Source organism: Acipenser ruthenus, chromosome 2, assembly GCF_902713425.1.
Source record: "Acipenser ruthenus chromosome 2, fAciRut3.2 maternal haplotype, whole genome shotgun sequence".
Taxonomy (NCBI): Eukaryota; Metazoa; Chordata; class Actinopteri; order Acipenseriformes; family Acipenseridae; genus Acipenser; species Acipenser ruthenus.
The window spans coordinates 48,066,461-48,086,394 of record NC_081190.1 but is presented as its reverse complement, the minus strand read 5'-3'; positions in this window follow the sequence as shown (position 1 = coordinate 48,086,394).

Sequence of the window (19,934 nt, the reverse complement as noted above, 5' to 3'; positions counted from 1 at the left end):
CTGCGCCCTGTTTTGTTATCCCCTTGCTTTACACATTGGTGTGTATAGCCGGGGGTTTATTAGTTGACGGTCACCAGACCTGGATTATAAATAAAGCACTTTTTTTCCCACTGTATACCGTTGTCTGCCTGTCACTCCTGCATCGCATCACCGCTACACCTGTTCCCCTTCACTAACCACTTTGCCACAGTTGCATATAATACTTTTTTTTTTTTTTTTAGGGAGAACGGCATGATAGCAGCAGTATTTCAAACCAGTTGTAAGCACCCTGAGAGAATGAAAAGAAAATGTGAATATTATGGAAATGTCCATATTGTCATTCAAAGTATTTTACCATGTCAATTTTTTTTTTTTTTGTAATGTAAATATCAAGATATCTATTACTTTTGTGCAAGGACATTTATTTTGTTGTAATAAAAGTATGCATTTTTAATGTGACCATTTGTGGTTTGTACATGTAGTTATTTATTTATTTATTTATTTGTATGATGATTGTTGTTGTTGTTGTTATATATTTGCTTGGCAGACACCCTTCACCAGGGTGACTTCAGAGGTAACATGTTATTACAATATAGTTAAGAGCAAGTAGAAATTAAGAGAAAGAGGGTTACATTTAAGGTACATGTACAAATAAAGTACAGTTGCATTTCAGACAATTACAATTGAGCCAATAGAGCAGGTGGAATTACATGACAAGATAAGAGTACACAAATGAGACAGTAGATGCCTGTTACAAAAAGCTGATTGAATTACAAAAAAATAGCTTCCATTACATGACTAATCTGATTTAATCACAGTTCAATACATCACCAACACACTCCTGACTGACTTTTAAAAACAATACCATACTATACTGTTCTGTATTGGTGCAATACAACTATTTCATATGTAATGGACAATTTGACTGGTCTGGTAATTCTAGGTATGAGGGCATTATATTTTCCTTATTTTTCCAACCCCACGTCTCACACTTTGTCAGGATAATTAATACATATATTTTGACAATAAATATTTATGTTTTATTCTTGTACCGGGGCTGTGTTTTTACCTGCCCCGCTGTAGAATAGACCTCGCCAGCTGCCTCAGCCTGCCCACCTCGGTGTGTCGGGCATTCGTCCACCGCGGCTTTATCCTGTGTGTCTCCCTGGTGTATGCTGCGTGCTCACCAGGTGTGTGACTAAACGCGGTCAGGGTAAGCACCACTGCTCTAGCTGCCCCCCGGTGCTTCGGTGCATACGTGCCTGGTGCTCATGGTGGTCAGTGCGCACGGTACTCAATACACTCGGTGCGTGCAGTGTTCGGTGCACAAGGCATTTAGTACCTCGGCGCGCATAGTGGTCGCGGTGCTTGGTACGCTCAGTACACATAGTGCTAGGTGCATGTGGTACTCGGTAAACAGTGCTCATTGCACATATCGCCTACAGTGCTCGGTGTACATGGCGTCCGGTGCTCTTGGTGCACGGTGTTGTCCAGTGCACACAATACTTAGTACCTTGGTGCAAGCATATCCTTCGGTACCTCGGAGCACATGGTGCTTAAGCACTCCCGTGCTTTGCACTCTGTGCAGGGGTGTTGTGCGACGCCGGAGGTATTTATACCAGGTGGTATTAGAACAGTGACGGAAAGCATGTCCTGGTTCCATGCTTGCACATCCTGCAGGGCAAACATACCCCAGGAGGATGGGCATACCCTGTGTGCATGGTGCTTGGGTGTCCAGCACGCCACTAGCCCTCGGGGATGAGGCTTTTTGTGACATCTGCGCAGCTTTTCAGACCCAGGTACTTCGCAATAGGCTGGCTAGGGCCATGGGGATGGAAACTCCATCCCCTGTGGCCGAGCCGTCAGTGGCCCTTGGGGCCCCAGGCCCCCCCGCTCCTCCGGTTGTCCCAGAGCTCCTCGCAGAGTATTCCCTGCGCAAAGGCCGGTTGCTACCAAGTTACGCCTCCTTTCAGGCACGCTGCTCTAAATCTAGCAAGCCTGGTAGTAGCTCACAGACAGCTGTGGCTTTCGCAATGTGGATAAGGCGGCGCTGTTAGATGCGAGGATATCCTCGGGGCATACCTTTGGGCCAGCTGTGGAGGAGATACTGTAGCGCTACCACCGAGAACGCAAGGTGTCTCAGTAAGTGGCCGCGCTACTCCCTCCCCGTGCTCCGACAAGGGTCAGGGGGAGCCGGAGCGTGCGCCATTACCAGGACAGTTCAGGTTCCTATGGCTCCGCTGGGTGACCTGAGGCACCACCTACAGGCCACCACGGCAGCGGGCAAATGGGCCCTCCCGCAAAGCAAGGGAAACACAAGGTGTTGTCACGAAATCCACGTGTTCAGATTCTTTTACATACTCTTTTTATTTGCTCAGCACACACTCATCTCAGGGGAGAAGTTAGGAGGACAGAGATGTTATTACTCCTAGTGGGGTATAGTTCGTGCTCTGGACCCGCAGCATATCCAAATGACCAATATAGTACCCAAGAAATTGACAGACTCATGTATCTAGAGTGTTTTTACGAATCAGAGTATGATCAGTACTCCTTCGGTTTATTAACAGTTAAATATTGGATTGAGTAGCTACAGGCTACTTCATATTCCCAGCTGACAGACGTTCTGGGCAGTCCAGTGTCTTAACAGATATTACCGTTTACACTTTAATACATCTTTATGTATTCGTGCAGCCTGCAGGCCTGCTCACGACCACGACACTAAATACACCCAGTAGCCTCTTTCAGCACATTCAACAAATGTTCTCCTATTCTCTAAACATAGTGTGGGCCCCTTACAGCAATACATGCAATACATGTGGAATTAAAATAATAATTGATTAATGCTTACCCTTTAATATAAATCGTAAAAGGATATGACTGTCTTCACCAGGCAAATGAAACTGAATTCAATCAGCTCAATTGTGTCAGTCTGCAGAAGATGGACCACCTTACCCTGTCTAGGATGAGTGTGGTACCTCATTGAAATTACTTTGGAGTTAAATAGGTTTTTCATCTCATTGGAATACATGGGACGCCTCAATTAAATCCAATCATTAATCAGGTGAGACAGCTCTTTATCCCTTTTACAAATAATAGTTTTCAAAAGATCCAGACTAATTTTTCATAATTAATAGGTGTCATGTACTCAAATAAATTCAAAACTTCACATTTGTTTCAACTCTTATGATCTCATCCCTTCCTCCGAGCCCCTCCTTTATCTGAAAAGTCATGTAAACCAAAGTTCACAGGATCCTGGTCTATAATATAATATAAACACACATCTACCATCATTAGACAACAGTATAGTGGATTAATAACAAGGTACATTATAGTATATTATTACAAACTTAACACAAAACCATAACACAACACCTTTTATATTCTATAATTCAATGGATATCATAATGTCTAGACGTCTTATTGTTCAATAGAAGGAGAAATAAACTTCTACCATTTTCCCATTTAATTAAATTTGAATACTGCTCCAGGTTTTAATCTTCTTATCACTACAGCAAAGTCATGAACAAGCAATAATACCTGTCAGTTTTAAATAATATGTTTTCTCATTATAGCAAATACTTAAAACATATTATTAATCTTATGAAATAACTATTATGAACTATAAACAGTGTCAATTAGCACTGAACCTGTTTCATTATAAGATAATCTTTCAATTAATTTACCTCAGTTGCTCCTAGAATTTCTAATATTTCTTTGGTGAATCCCTCTTAAGATTTAAATCCAAATACAGGCCAGTATAACTGCATTCGACTCTTATATAATGATTGAACTAGGCTTGACCTTTTTCTTTGTTCATACAAAATCCAACCGAGACAGGATTTCTTCTCAAGACCTCTGGCTTGTTAGTTAATCTTTTGGTCATAAAGAGTCTCTTATCTTGTGTTTTTAGAACATGAATTCTGTGGATTAACGTTCACTTTGTAGCTGGAATGGTACTTTTTATCAAGCGTCATGCTTTCTGAAGATAAGATATACAAGTGGTAAATCATTACTAAGTATTTAATTAAATGTCAAATCCATAACAAGAGTGAACTGACCTATTTCAAGGAGCAAGAGAACCATCTACTGGCGGTACAAGGATACTCTTTCTTTATCCCTCCTCTAACACTTCATTTTTTATATTACAATACATTCCATATTTGAAATTTCCTAATCTATGTCCAGCATATCCACAGTTCCCAGCAGGATTCAACTTCTGTGCCAGGTTCAGCTCTGGTTGGTTCCGCGAAAACGACAACAGGCCCCTTTATCCAAAGTTTAGCATCACACGTGTGAGACGCCATCTTCCTCACGTCGTACCTACAAGATACTTGGACACGTTTAGCTGGGACACCTTCTACACATTCCAATTTACCTAGATGTGCCCATTTCACTAAGTGACCTCCTTCACAATTCATGCATTCAATCCTCTTAATATCCTTTGGATCTACATTTAGATGAGAGAAAGAAATTCCTTCAGAATCATTACATTCAAACAAGATTCTACAATGTTTAGCTACATGACTACAGGCTGGACAACGTTTGGGCCCAGTCACTGATGACTTGCTTTGGCACATATTACATGCACACATAACAAGAGGATTATGTTTCAATTCGTGTGTCAGGGTTAATTCTGTACCATGTACAATAGTTCTGGATCTGTACACATTTTTACTATACATTCCCTTCTGTTCGCACAGAGTCACTTTGCGAGGTACGCCTTCCATCCAGAACACTGAAGGAGGCCAAAACTCACTGTTATTCATATTTTCTGGTATCCAATTACTGTTCTGCCTCACATCATCAGTTGGCAGACATAATACAACTGAATCGGAATCAATTGATGAACCAACAGCTGTAGCTACTGAGATCCTCCATGTAATGGAGTCCAATGTTTTACTACATGGAATAACTATTCAGCGTCACCTGCGACAGTGTGGTGCGTCCATGCAGCAGCGTTCTAGGAGGCAGTTCCAGGGCCATCACTGTAGGCAACCGCCTCAGCATACTCCACTCCAATCTCAGCCGCCCCAGCAGGGGCCCTGAAGGCTTGCGGCATGAGACCCATCCATTTTTGATACACCAGTTGCAATACTGGCGCTCTTGCACCTCGGACACCTGGGTGCTCGCCACCGTGCACAACGGTTACACGCTACAGTTCCGCATGGGGCCTCCTCCCTTCCGAGGGGTCACAAATACATCCGTGACAGACCCTCTTCAGGTCTTGGTACTCCAGCAGAAAGTGGCTGCCTTGCTGTGCAAGCAAGCTATCCGTCTTGTTGACCCCACCTCCCACGGAGAGGAGTTCTACTCGAGATACTTTCTGGACCCAAGAAGGATGCTGGCTTTCGCCCCATCCTAGACCTGAGACTCCTTAATGAGTTTTTGAAGGAGAGGAGGTTTCAAATGCTGACCCACCGTCACATTCTCCAGTCTGTCCAGCCGAGAGACTGGTTTACCACCGTGGACTCCACGAGTGGCCCAGGATGCTCCTTTACGCATTCCTGCAGATACTGTTGCTCTCAGCCTTCCTAGAGAAGGTCCAGTTAGAGAAGGCGACAGTTCTCCTCATGGCCCCCTGGTGGCCCAGGGGAATCTGGTTTTCAACCCTGTGCCAGCTCTTACAAGGCCAGCCCTGGGAGATCCTGCTTCGCCTGGATCTCTTCAGTCAGACGAAAGGCACTCTCTGGCATCCAGAACCAGGCAGGTTCCAATTATGGGAATGGCCCCTGGACGGGACCGCTGGTCAGCCCTAGGGCGATCTGACACATTGCAGAACACTAGGGCAGGCTCCACTAGGTCGTTATATGTCTACAAATTTTCAGAACTGGTGTCTGACTAAGGGTCATGACCCAGTCTCTTGCCCTATGCTAGGTATCTTGCAGTTTCTGTACGAACTGCTCGATGCCGGTAGGTCACCTTCTACACTGAAGGTGTACAGATAGAAACTCCCACTGAAGGAACACGTATGGACATGAATTTTAAACTACCGAAAATAAAAATATAATTTAATGGAAATATTAAGACTATTTAGTTTTAGAGATTCATTGATTAAAATTAAATCAGTGCCTTTTTGTGAATCGGGATGCTGCGAGGGCAAACTTCTTTGTTCATACTTCATATCTGAAACCTTCACCCCTCCTTGTGTTAAAAAATCAAGATTAACTGTATATATGTGTGTGTGTGTGTAGGCAGGACTATAGTGCTTGCTGGGTCATAAAAAAGTCTCCACAAGGAAGGAAAGTCTGACAAAACCTACCTTATGAGGACACAGGCCAAGTCCTTGTAGTGTTTGAACAGATATTAAACAGTCATTATTGTTTTTTAAAACAAGCTAAAAGTGCCCAGATATTTTGTTTGATGTTGACTTTCACCTTGTATGGAGTTCTGTTTGACTGGAGTTAGGAATATTAAATAAAAACATAGTGAGAGTCAATACAAAGTCCTCATAAACACTATAAACAAACGTGTGTGTGTCTCCTCTCTCTCATTATCAGTGACAATGTGTGTCTGTTTGTCTGTCTTGCCTTTATCCAAGGCAACGTACAGAGACTAGGGTGGGTGAACTATGCATCAGCTGCAGAGTCACTTACAACTACGTCTCATCCGAAAGACGGAGCACAAGGAGGCTCAGGGTCACACACAATGAATCAGTGGCTGAGGTGGGATTTGAACCGGGGACCTCCTGGTTACAAGCCCGTTTCTTTAACAACTGGACCACACTGCCTCCAGTATGGCTGGATATACTAAAAGACATACAGTACGAGACAAACTGAACAGACAACATGTCCTGCAACAAAGCAATTGTCCGGGTCGTCCCAATATATTTTTTTAATTTGAAAGTAAAAATATATGAAAGCATGACGACCTTTATGTACAAAAATCTTCATTAATATACAATTGAACAAGAACTGTTCCATATTAATCTTAGTTTCATACAGTATTAAATGACCTGATCTGATAGTGAAAAATAAATAAATAGATATCAAAATAGAGAAAGAAAGAAATGTATGTATTCATTTATTTAAATATTTATATTAATGTAATTTATTTATTTATGTTTCACTTTTACCAAATATATATAGGAATGTGACAGAAATACAATGAGTTCTGGTGATAAATCTTCCTCCCGACCTGTGAGGGCGCTAAAGAACGGGAGGAGAAGTATCTGGAAGGGCTGGCCTGACAGTTCGTTTCCGGGACCGGGACGTGGGTCAGCCTGGAAGGAAGCGAGACTCTGTTGTAAGACCGTATTGATTTGACAGGTAAACGAGGGGCAGCTGCAAGTAATAAGGCAGCTGCAACCGTTTACCTAGATATCATGCGGGATTACATATAGGGGCCAGGGTAACGCTGTTCTTTTCCTTCGTTTGGGTTAAGCCAAGGACCGAGAAGGACGATATAGTAAAATACTGTATTACTCTGTAAAGAGTTGCGTGTGTGTGTTTTTGTGTTTGTTTATCGCTGTACAATAACTGTCTGTGTTTTTGAAACCACCAGACAGCTAAAGCACATCCGGAGCTGTCGCCTTGGGCCAGCACAAGCCGGATCACCACCTCACGAACTGTCACTGAATAAAAAGTGTATTCACTCACCACCAGCACGACTGCACGCACCCGAGACGGGTGAACTTGTTTTTGTTTTCTTTATTAATGACTGTAACCTGTGTTTTTATCCCCGCGCTCTACACATCGTTGTGTATTGCCGAGGCTTATTATTTACGGTCACTAGACCAGGAATCAAAATAAATAAAAGCATTTTTCACTGGATTACCGTTGTCTGCCTGTCACTCCTGCACCGCATCACCGCTACACCTGTTCCCCTTACTAACCACTTTGCCACAAGGAACTACACATTAAAAGTGAAATGGTGGTTTTGGCTGATTTAGTTTTGCCTCCCCAATACCCCCAAAACAAGTAAAGTATCCGTGCTGTATAGATAGCCACTGGCAGTTCCCGTACTTCGCTGTAACTTGGTGCGAGGAACTACCATTCCTCTCGATACTTGCTGTAATCTTTCAGACAAGAAGTTAGTTCCATGATCAATCAATATCTCTTTGGGGATCCCTACTCTGGATAATCTGCACTAGTTCTTTAGCTATCGCAGATGCACTTGTAGACCTCAATGGAACTGCTTCCGGGTATTGCGTTGCATAATCTACCACCACTAATATACCCGGAATCAGAAGGTAGTAAGGGGCCTACAAAGTCCATCGCAATGCGTTCAAAGGGGGTGGAAATAATTGGCAGTGGGACTAAAGGGGCGGGGCTAACTCGAACCGGCACTACTCGCTGGCAGTCTGGGCATGTGGCTACATATCTCGACACATCATTATAAAGTCCTACCCAATCAAATCGAGCCAATATGCACTCCCTAGTTTTATCGACTATGAGGTGTCCCAAAAAAGGGATGTCATGACCTCGGACCGATAAGACTGGGGATTCATTAATTGTGTTACATGCTGTTGTGTGCCCGTGGCAGGGTTCACCCTATACAACCGTTGCCCTTTTATAATTAAGTCTGGGCATACAAGCCGCCCAGCGCCTTCAACATCCTTACCTTCAATAGACCGGACCTGCCCCCAAGTGTGCACCAGTGTGAAATCGTTTTTCTGGTCCCACACTAGGCCTGCGCTTGAGTCCCACATGTCTGGTATATTGAGAGGGGCTGGAGTAGGCTCTGGCCTGGATGGCCCAGTAACCTCGCCCTCTCGGTCACACTACGTTCCGACCCTCTTTGACTGGCGTTTGTTACCACTGGAGCATTCTCTCACCAGACCCCAGCCTCGTCTCATTGATGCTCCCTCCCATTTTTCGATACATTTCAAGAATCACTGTACAGGTAATAATACAATTAAGAGCAAGATAAAAATACAATGACTTTGGTTCTAGCAAGTATATGACAAAATACGATTCAAATACAGAGCAGATAACAGTGTCAGTGATAGTTACACCAGGATATAATTAAATACAAAATACTACAGATTAAATAACACTTGTGACAGATTACAGTACTCTAAAGTACAGGATTAAATGCAGCAAATTACGGGGCAGATAAGAGCAAGTAAAGCACATTTAAGGAAGGGTGATAAATGTCCAGAGGGAAAAGAGGAGTTCTACAGGTGCTGTCTGAAGAGGTGAGTGTTGAAGAGGTGAGTGTTGAGGAGGCGCCGGAAGTTGGTCAGGGACTGGGCAGCCCTGACATCTGTAGTCATTCCACCACTGCGGGGCGAGGGTGGAGAAGGTGGCAGGTGGCATCCCCCGGCGGAGGCGTGAAAAATGTTCCCAGCGACGACAAGCAGGTGACCCCAGGCGACGCGGAGCTGACAGCCCCAGGCGATGCGGAGCAACAGGCAGCCCCAGGAGATGCAGCGCACCAGGCAGTCCCAGGCGATGCGGAGCACCAGGCAGCCCCAGATGATGCGGAGCAACAGGCAGCCCCAGGCGATAAGAACATAAGAAAGTTTACAAACGAGAGGAGGCCATTCAGCCCATCTTGCTCGTTTGGTTGTTAGTAGCTTATTGATCCCAGAATCTCATCAAGCAGCTTCTTGAAGGATCCCAGGGTGTCAGCTTCAACAACATTACTGGGGAGTTGGTTCCAGACCCTCCTATTTTCTGTTCTGAATGCCCCTTTATCTAATCTCCATTTGTGACCCCTGGTCCTTGTTTCTTTTTCAGGTCAAAAAAGTCCCCTGCCTGGGTCGACACTGTCTTTACCTTTTAGGAATTTGAATGTTTGAATCACATTACTGCGTAGTCTTCTTTGTTCAAGACTGAATAGATTAAATTATTTTAGCCTGTCTGCATACGACATGCCTTTTAAACCCGGGATAATTCTGGTTGCTCTTCTTTGCACTCTTTCTAGAGCAGCAATATCCTTTTTGTAACGAGGTGACCAGAACTGAACACAATATTCTAGGTGAGGTCTTACTAATGCATTGTAAAGTTTTAACATTACTTCCCTTGATTTAAATTCAACACTTCTCACAATATATCCGAGCATCTTGTTGGCCTTTTTCATAGCTTCCCCACATTGCCTAGAGCAGGGCTGCACAATTAGAATTCAAAGAAGTCCAGTGACTAACATTTTCTCCCCCCAAAGGTCCAAACCATTAAAATGTCTAACGTGCACTATGATTTGGGGGCATATGTAGTTCTTGTATATGTATAGCTAATAAACAAAGTACTACATTTCAATAACATTTCAACAATATTTATTGCACATTTTCAATGCAGGCACATTAAACATAAATATGCAGCCTAATCATAAATAAAAGTAGGCCTATCACAAATGTTCTCATTTCAAGCAAAACAAGACTGCATCTTCACAAAAAAATAACAAAAGTGCCTGTTTCTGAACAAATAAGAAAACACAGGTTTAATATTTATCTTTCCTACTCTCTCCCACTTCACTTCTCCATCTCTCTTCTTTAGTGAGAGAAATGGGCTTTTGCTTGCCCTGGAATGGAGTCAGTGCCATTCTCATGCACATATGTAGATGCTCATTGGTGAGTCTAGAACGGTACTTATTTTTAATGATGTTCATAGTGGAGAAAGAAGACTCACAACTGTATGTGGAGCCAAACATGGTCAAGGTGTGTAGTGCTACTTTGGTTAGACCAGGGAAAACACTCAGACACAGCCTGCAGCCAGAAAGTGTCATGATCAGTTAGTTGAAAGTGCTCTCTTAGTGCAACATTTGCTTGCAGATCAATCAGTTCCATCTGTAGAGATCCAGCATGTGCCCACTTGAAGGTCTGTGTCACCTCCTTTGAAAATCCCCTGACATCTGTGATGAGAAATGGATTCTCAATGAGAAGAAGGAGCTGCTGTCCAAGGCTGAAGTTGTCAAAGCGATTTCTGAAGTTTCCAATCAGCTTATCTATGAAGTCAACATGAGGAGAAACATCTCTCTCACCCTGAATCTGTTCCTGCACTTTTGGGAAGTGTGCACAGTCTCCTTGAAGATCTTCCTTGAACACTTCCAGTTTCCTCTGGAAGGAGTGGATAGCTGTCATCAAATCACAAACTGAATTGTTCTTGCCCTGTAGTTTCACGTTGAGCTCATTAAGGTGTGATGTGATGTCTACCAAAAAAGCAACAATATCCATTTTGCTCTTGTCTTGCAAAAAAAGTGAAAACTGTGTTGCCTTCTGACTCTTGAGCTGTACTAGGAAAGCTGTTATTTCCTTTCGAATGGACCAAAAGCATTCCAACACCCTGCCTTTACTGAGCCATCTTACGTTGTTGTGCAGCAGTAGGTAATTTGCATTTGCCTCAACTTCTTTCAGGAATTCTCTCAGCAGGCGATGTTGATGAGATGAGGATGCCCTGAGGAAGTTGATGAGTTTCATCATTGTATTCATCCATTCAGCATACTCTTCTGACAGATTGGCGCACAGGACAGACTGATGAATGATGCAGTGGTAAGCTGTGAGATCAGGGTTGTCCTCTTTCAGCCGTACCACAGCTCCTCTCTCTCTTCCTATCATGGCAGGGCCCCGTCTGAGGTGATAAAGACCACTTGTTTTAGATCTATCCCCCTCTTTCTCAGCATCTCCTTTATGGCCATGTATATGTCCTTTCCTCTTGTATGTGTCTCGAGTGGTGTTACACCTAACAGGTCTTCACAGAATTCCTTCTTCTCTGTGTGGTAAAATCTAACACACACCAGAAGCTGAGCATTATCACTCACATCAGTAGATTCATCAACAGCTAATGCTATGCATGGTGTACTCCGAATAGCTTCATCAAGCTGTGTTAATACATCCTCTGTTAGTATTTCACTCTTTCTTGCTGTTGTTGTACGTGACATTGGGATTTGCTTGATCTTTTCACACAGCTCGTCTTTTTGTTTACCGTCAAGTAAAGTTTCAGCAACAGCATTCATGCACTCCATCACCACTCCCCCGTCAGTAAATGGCTTTTGGTGTTGACCCACAATCCAAGCTATTTTTAGTGAACATTCGTTTGCATGTTGTTGGGCAGTGAATGCATGGGAGAGGACTCTGGTGGACCGATCATACTGGGCTTTGAGTTCGTTTATTTTGTGTGCCCTCACCTCAGACTGCTGTGGATATGTTTGCTCAAAAGATCTGTGCTTTGTCTCGTAGTGGCGCTTCACGTTGGCACTTTTTATTAGAGCCACGGTCTCTGAACATATCAGGCAGAGTGGTTTGACACTCGCTGCGGGAAGGATAAAGGCGTATTTGTCTGTCCACTCCTCTTTGAAAGCTCGATTTTCTGTATCGACTTTCCTGACTTTTGCACATGCCATTCTATAATTTCTCCTCTCGCTTCCGCTTTTGCTTCTCTCGCTGTCTCTCTCTCTGACAACATCAGTCTCCTAACATGCATTGTAACATTCGCTTTGATTGGCTGAGTTTCGTGAAGTGATTTAAATAATGCACGTGATTGGACAACACACAGTAGTATGGGGTGCTGTCTGGGACCTTCCCAGCTGCGCTGAGCCAGCGCAGTATGTGTACATTGAAAAAAAGGGTTGCTTCATCAGTATTTAATTTAACAATTATTTATGAGAAATGTGTCGAGGTCCAGATAGAACCTTCACTCGGTCCGGACCCGGACTGAGGTCCGCCAATTGTGCACCTCTGGCCTAGAGGAAGACATTTCTGAGTCAACATAAACTCCTAAGATTTTTTCATAGTTCCCTTCTTCAATTTCAGTATCTCCCATATGATATTTATAATGCACATTTTTATTGCCTGAATGTAATACTTTACACTTTTCTCTATTAAATTTCATTTGTCATGTGTCTGCCCAGTTCTGAATGCTGTCTAGATCATTTTGAATGACCTTTGCTGCTGCAACAGTGTTTGCCACTCCTCCTATTTTTGTGTCGTCTGCAAATTTAACGAGCTTGCTTTCTATACTAGAATCTAAATCATTAATGTAGATTAGGAATAGCAGAGGACCTAATGCTGATCCCTGTGGTACACCACTGGTTACCTTGCTCCATTTTGAGGTTTCTCCTCTAATCAGTACTTTCTGTTTTCTAAATGCATTTCCTTGAATCCCTACTGCATTCAGTTTGAGAATTAATCTTTTATGCGGGACTTTGTCAAAAGCTTTCTGGAAATCTAAATAAACCATGTCGTATGCTTTGCAATTATCCATTTTCAATGTTGCATCCTCAAAAAAGTCAAGTAGGTTAGTTAGACACGATCTCCCTTTCCTAAAACCATGCTGACTGTCTCCCAGGATATTGTTACCATATAGGTAATTTTCCATTTTGGATCTTATTATAATTTCCATAAGTTTACATATAATAGAAGTCAGGCTTATTGGTCTGTTGTTACCTGGTTTGGTTTTGTCTCCCTTTTTGTGGATCAGTATTACGTTTGCTATTTCCCAGTCTGTCGGTACAACCCCTGTGTCAAGAGACTGTTGCATGATCTTGGTTAGCGGTTTGTAAATAACTTATTTCATTTCTTTGAGTACTAATGGGAGGATCTCATCCGGCCCAGGGGATTTGTTTATTTTAAGAACTCCCAGTCCCTTTAACACTTCTGTCTCTGTTATGCTAGAGTTATTTAAAACTGGATAGGAACAGGTCGACATGTGGAGCATGTTGTCTGTGTCTTCCTTTGTAAAAACCTGTGAAATGTAATCATTTCATATATTTGCTATTTTTTTTTCTTCATCTATGGTTTTGCCATTTGTGTCTCTTAGACATTTAACCTCCTCTTTGAATGTTCTCTTGCTGTTATAATATTGGAAAAACATTTTGGAATTGGTTTTAGCCCCCTTAGCAATATTGATTTCTATCTCTCTCTTGGCCTTTCTAACTTCCTTTTTGACTTGTGTTTGCAGTTCCAGGTACTCTTTCTGTGTGCTTTGTTTTTGGCCCCTTTTAAACGCTCTGTAAAGTGCCTTTTTTCGCTGAATTTTTTTTTAATTGATCTATAAACCATTTTGGCCATTTTGTTTTAGATTTAGATTTGTCTACTTTTGGGATGTAATTGTTTTGCGCCTCTAGTACTACATTTTTAAAAAACAGCCATCCTTTTTCTGTGGATGTTTTCTCTATTTTACTCCAATCTATTTCTGTTAGTCTCTGTTTCATACCTTCATAGTTTGATTTTCTAAAATTGTAAACCTTAGCTTTAGTCATTACTTTTGGGGTTTTAAAAAACACTTCAAAATGAGACCATGTTGTGGTCTGAGTTTGCCAATGGCTCTCTGACCTCCGTTTTAGTTATTCTGTCTTCATTATTTGAAAAGTCTAAATCAAGGCATGCCTCCCCTCTAGTCGGTGCCTTGACAAATTGCGTTAGGAAGCAGTCATTTGTCTTTTCCACCATTTCAATTTTGTCCGTCGTGCCCCCCATCGGGTTTTCCCATTTTATATGGAGGAAGTTGAAATCCCCCATTAGTATGGCTTCTCCTTTTCTACACGCATTTTGAATGTCATTGTATAACAGATTATTTTGCTCAGCATCTGGATTTGGCGGTCTATAGCATGCTCCTATTATTATGCCCTTTGCATTTGTGTCCATTATTCTGACCCATATTGATTCTGCATTGTTTTCTTTGTTCTGATTTAACACCTGGGCTTCAAGACTATTTCTTATGTATAGCGCTACCCCTCCGCCTTTTCTGTCCTGCCTGTCTTTCCTATATAGTGTGTACCCACTAATATTATATTCGTCTCCATCACTCTCAGACAACCAAGTTTCTGTAAAACCTATCACATCGTAGTTACTTGTTAGTGCAGTAGCTTCAAGTTCTAACATCTTGTTTCTGAGACTTCTAGCATTAAGATAAATACATTTAATAGTTGTCTTACCTGAGTTGTTGCCCTTGTTTTGATGTGGTCGCCCTTCAGTTTTTTTTGTTTTCTCCCCCCTTCCTTTCTAGTTTAAATGCTTCTGGACCTCCTCAAGGATCCTTTCTCCGAGTAGATTGGTTCCCTTTCTGTTTAAGTGCAGTCCGTCCCACCTGTATAGATAGTCCTTGTTGTAGAAAGTGCTCCAATGTTCAAGAAAGGTGAAGCCTTCCTGTGTGCACCACGATTTCATCCATGTATTTTGATTTTGTATTTCCAGCTGTCCATATGGTCCTTTGCAAGGCGCCGGCAGTATCCCAGAAAATACCAGTTTTGGTCTTGTCTTTTAATTTCCTTCCTAGCTCTCTGAATTTGTTTTGCAGGGATCTAGGTCCAATGTTGTTTGTACCGATGTGGACGACTACTACCGGGTCGTCTCTTGTTCGTTCTAGAAGCCTGTCCACATTCTCAGTGATGTGCTTGACAGAGGCTCCTGGAAGGCAGCACACTGTTGTAGTGAGAGGGTCCAAACTGCGAACTGAACTTGCTGTGTTTCTCAATATGGAGTCCCTTCTTTTTGCTGCCTGGCCAGCACTGTTTATAGGGTCCTGGATGTTGTTTCTTTCATTCTCTTGATGTTGGTTTTGGTCATCTAAATGTTGAAGTGACTCAAATTTGTTGGATGTCTGGATTTCTGGTGGTTGTGTTTGACAAAGTTTCTTTTTTCCCTGATTCTGCCTATGTGAACCCAGCTGTTCCACACCTGGGAAGCCTGTCTGCCTTTGTTTGTTTTTGTGCTGCGTGCTCCGCTCCTCCCCCGTGTCCCAGAACGCCGCGGGATTTGAATCAGCTGCTCTGAGTTTCAGCTTATCAGAAAAATACACGCAGCTGCAAGGCTTTAAGCTGCAATGTTTTCTGATTAAAGCAACTCCAAATTTAAAGATGTCATTCCTCCTTTCTGCTTCTAACTGCATTGTACTTGTCCACTCGTACTTCTCACACAATGTTGCTTCCACAGTGCGTTTGGAGAGGTAGGAGGAGAACCAGGTCAGAGCAGTTCCAGAGATTCCCAGGTCAGCAAGAGAGGATAGTAGGATAGAGTGATCGACAGTGTCAAAGGCAGCAGAGAGGTCGAGGAGAATTAGGACAGAGGAGAGAGAGGCAGCTCGGCCAGACTTTAGTGAGTTGGTGACAGACAGGAGGGCGGTTTCAGTGGAGTGAGCAGAGCGGAAGCCAGATTGGAGAGGGTCGAGCAGAGAGTGGTTGGACAGGAAAGCAGAGAGCTGGCGGTGTACAGTCCGCTTGAGGGTTTTGGAGAGGAAAGGTAGGAGGGAGACGGGACGGTAGCTCTGGAGGGATTCAAGACTGAATAGATTCAATTAAAATAAACAAATCCCCTGGGCCAGATGAGATCCTCCCAATAGTACTCAAAGAAATGAAAGAAGTTATTTACAAACCGCTAACCAAGATCATGCAACAGTCTCTTGACATAGGGGTTGTACCGACAGACTGGAAAATAGCAAATGTAATACCGATCCACAAAAAGGGAGACAAAACCGAACCAGGTAACTACAGACCAATAAGCCTGACTTCTATTATATGTAAACTTATGGAAATTATAATAAGATCCAAAATGGAAAATTACCTATATGGTAACAATATCCTGGGAGACAGTCAGCATGGTTTTAGGAAAGGGAGATCGTGTCTAACTAACTTACTTGACTTTTTTGAGGATGCAACATTGAAAATGGATAACTGCACAGCATACAACATGGTTTATTTAGATTTCCAGAAAGCTTTTGACAAAGTCCCGCATAAAAGATTAATTCTGAAACTGAACGCAGTAGGGATTCAAGGAAATGCATGCACATGGATTAGGGAGTGGTTAACAGGTAGAAAACAGAAAGTACTGATTAGAGGAGAAACCTCAAAATGAAGTGAGGTAACCAGTGGTGTACCACAGGGATCAGTATTAGGTCCTCTGCTATTCCTAATCTACATTAATGATTTAGATTCTGGTATAGTAAGCAAACTTGTTAAATTTGCAGACAACACAAAAATAGGAGGAGTGGCAAACACTGTTGCAGCAGCAAAGGTCATTCAAAATGATCTAGGCAGCATTCAGAATTGGGCAGACACATGGCAAATGACATTTAATAGAGAAAAGTGTTGCATGCAGGAAATAAAAATGTGCATTATAAATATCATATGGGAGATACTGAAATTGAAGAAGGGAACTATGAAAAAGACCTCGGAGTTTATGTTGACTCAGAAATGTCTTCATCTAGACAATGTGGGGAAGCTATAAAAAAGGCCAACAAGATGCTTGGATATATTGTGAGAAGTGTTGAATTTAAATCAAGGGAAGTAATGTTAAAACTCTACAATGCATTAGTAAGACTTCACCTAGAATATTGTGTTCAGTTCTGGTCACCTCGTTACAAAAAGGATATTGCTGCTCTAGAAAGAGTGCAAAGATGAGCAACCAGAATTATCCCGGGTTTAAAAGGTATGTCGTATCCTATGGTTTCTCATACCATTTCTATGCTGATGATGCTCAGATTGTCCTCTCCTTCCCCACCTCTGACTCCACCATCTCCTCCCATATCTCTACCTGTCTGTCTGCTATTTCCTCCTGGATGCACTCGCATCACCTCAAACTCAGCCTCTCTAAATCTGACCTCCTTTTCTTTCCCTCCTCCTCCCCCTCCTCTGATCTCTCTATCTCTGTTCCTCTGGAATCTACCACACTCTCTCCCTCTTCCTCCGCTAAGAACCTCGGAGTCACCCTGGACCCCTGCCTCTCTTATTCCCAGCACATCTCCACTCTGGCACGCACTTGCCGATTCTTCCTGAGCAACATCCGAAGAATCCGACCCTTCCTCACCAACTACGCTACCCAGCTCCTGGTCCAGGCCCTGGTACTCTCCCGCCTAGACTACTGCAACTCCCTCCTTGCTGGCCTCCCTGCGTACGCCACCCATCTGCTCCAGCTCATCCAGAACTCTGCTGCCCGCCTGGTGTTCTCTCTGCCTCGCTTCACCCATGCTACTCCACTGGCTCCCAATCACCGCTCGCATCCAGTTCAAGACTCTTGTACTAGCCTACAGATGCCTTGACCAGACTGCACCCAGCTACCTCCAGACCCTCATCTCTCCCTACACCCCCACTCGACCTCTCCGCTCCGCCTGCACTAGAAGACTGGCTCTACCTCTGCTACGATCCCCTGCCTCCAGAGCCCGCTCCTTCTCCACCATTGCTCCACAGTGGTGGAATGACCTTCCTACAGATGTCAGGACTGCCCAGTCCCTGACCACATTCCGGTGCCTCCTTAAGACTCACCTCTTCAAACAGCACCTGTAGAACTCCTCTGTTTGTATCCTGGGACACTATCACCCTTCATTTAAATGTGCTTTATTTTGCTCTTATCTGCCCCCTATTTTACCGCATTTAATCCTGTACTTCAGAACATTGTAATCTGCCAAGTGTTTAACCTGTAGTACTTTGTATTTAATCATATCCTGATGTAACTATCACTATTATCTGCTGTATTATTGAATTGTGGTTTGTCACACTTGTACTTTGCTTGAACAAAAGTTATTGTATTTCTTGCTCTTATTGTATTACTTGTATTGTAACACTTAATGTATTTGCTTACGATTGTAAGACGCCCTGGATAAGGGCGTCTGCTAATAAATAAATAAATAAATAAATAATAATAATAATAAAATAATTGAATCTATTCAGTCTTGAACAAAGAAGACTAAGCGGTGATCTGATTCAAGCACTCAAAATCCATAGACAATGTTGACCCATTGAATGGCCTCCTCTCGTTTGTAAACTTTCTTATGTTCTTATAGATATATACACATATATATATACACATACACACATATATACATACATACATTTATATATATATATATATATACACATACATATACACACACACATTATATATAAATATATATATATATATATATATATATATATATATATATATATATGCTTAAAGTAAAATAGTATTGCATGTAATTTATTAAAGAAGTACATGTTTAACAACTTTTGAATTTAGGTACCCATTACAGAAGCCAACTTGTTCCAGAAATAATAAATATGGTTTGTTTTTGTGAATAATTTGTGTTTAATTTAGAGTAAGAGATTGCAATGTTATACTATTAATACTGATCATTTAATTTTGGTGACTCATAAAAGTAAATAACCATCTAGTGAAGTACTGCAGATTACTGTTATAGGTTGCAAAATTATTTTAATGTGGTAGTAATAATACTGCATCATACTATAAAATAACTATCATTATTGAATGTAACTGTAGCATTGTGTTTGTTTATATTATGGAATATTACTAAAAGAATAATTACACTGACATATTAGTTTCTGATGTGTTTAGTATTATTTAAAAACGGAGGCCCTTATATTGTAACTATTTAAATTATCTCGTTTAAGGGAAGCTGCAAGGTAAATTAAGGTACACTAGTCAGTTCACATCATTCACTAGGAACCCTGGAATCTCCTGTAATTGCTTATTTCTTGACTGATTGCTTGAAATGTGAACCATCACCGAACCACAGACAAATAAACTATCCACTATTTACACAGTTTGTCTGTTCTCTGAATATTCAGAGCACCAAGGTGGGGTTATATACAACCATAAACAAAAATGTTCGTTTTACATAACATTTGGTGGGGTTTCTACAGGCAGGCAAACAACAACTTTAGGTTTTACACAGCTTTAAAAAATAACGCTTTAAGTTCAAAAAGACTTGTGTGCATCTGTTGCTTCTTTTGTAGTAGTTTGCAGTTATTTTACGTTTTGGTTTGCTTACATATTATTCTGATACATGTTGTACATGTTTGATGCCTTTCTGGAGCGCCGGTTTCATTTCACTGGCAATTTCGTAGTAAGCACGGTATTCAAGCTGTGCTACACAGTTGTCTTCAAACAGTAGAATGGCCTCAAACACTTCTTTCTCAGCTATGCTGAGATACTTTGCTTGATTTGAGTCAAAGACCCGACAGGCATTGAAAAATGAAGTTGACAAAATCAGGCTGTAGAGCTGCATTTGCATGTATGTTTAAATCAATTAACAGCACTGACAAAATTGAAAGTGTGGTTACATTGCAAAGTAAGGAAACAGAGCTAG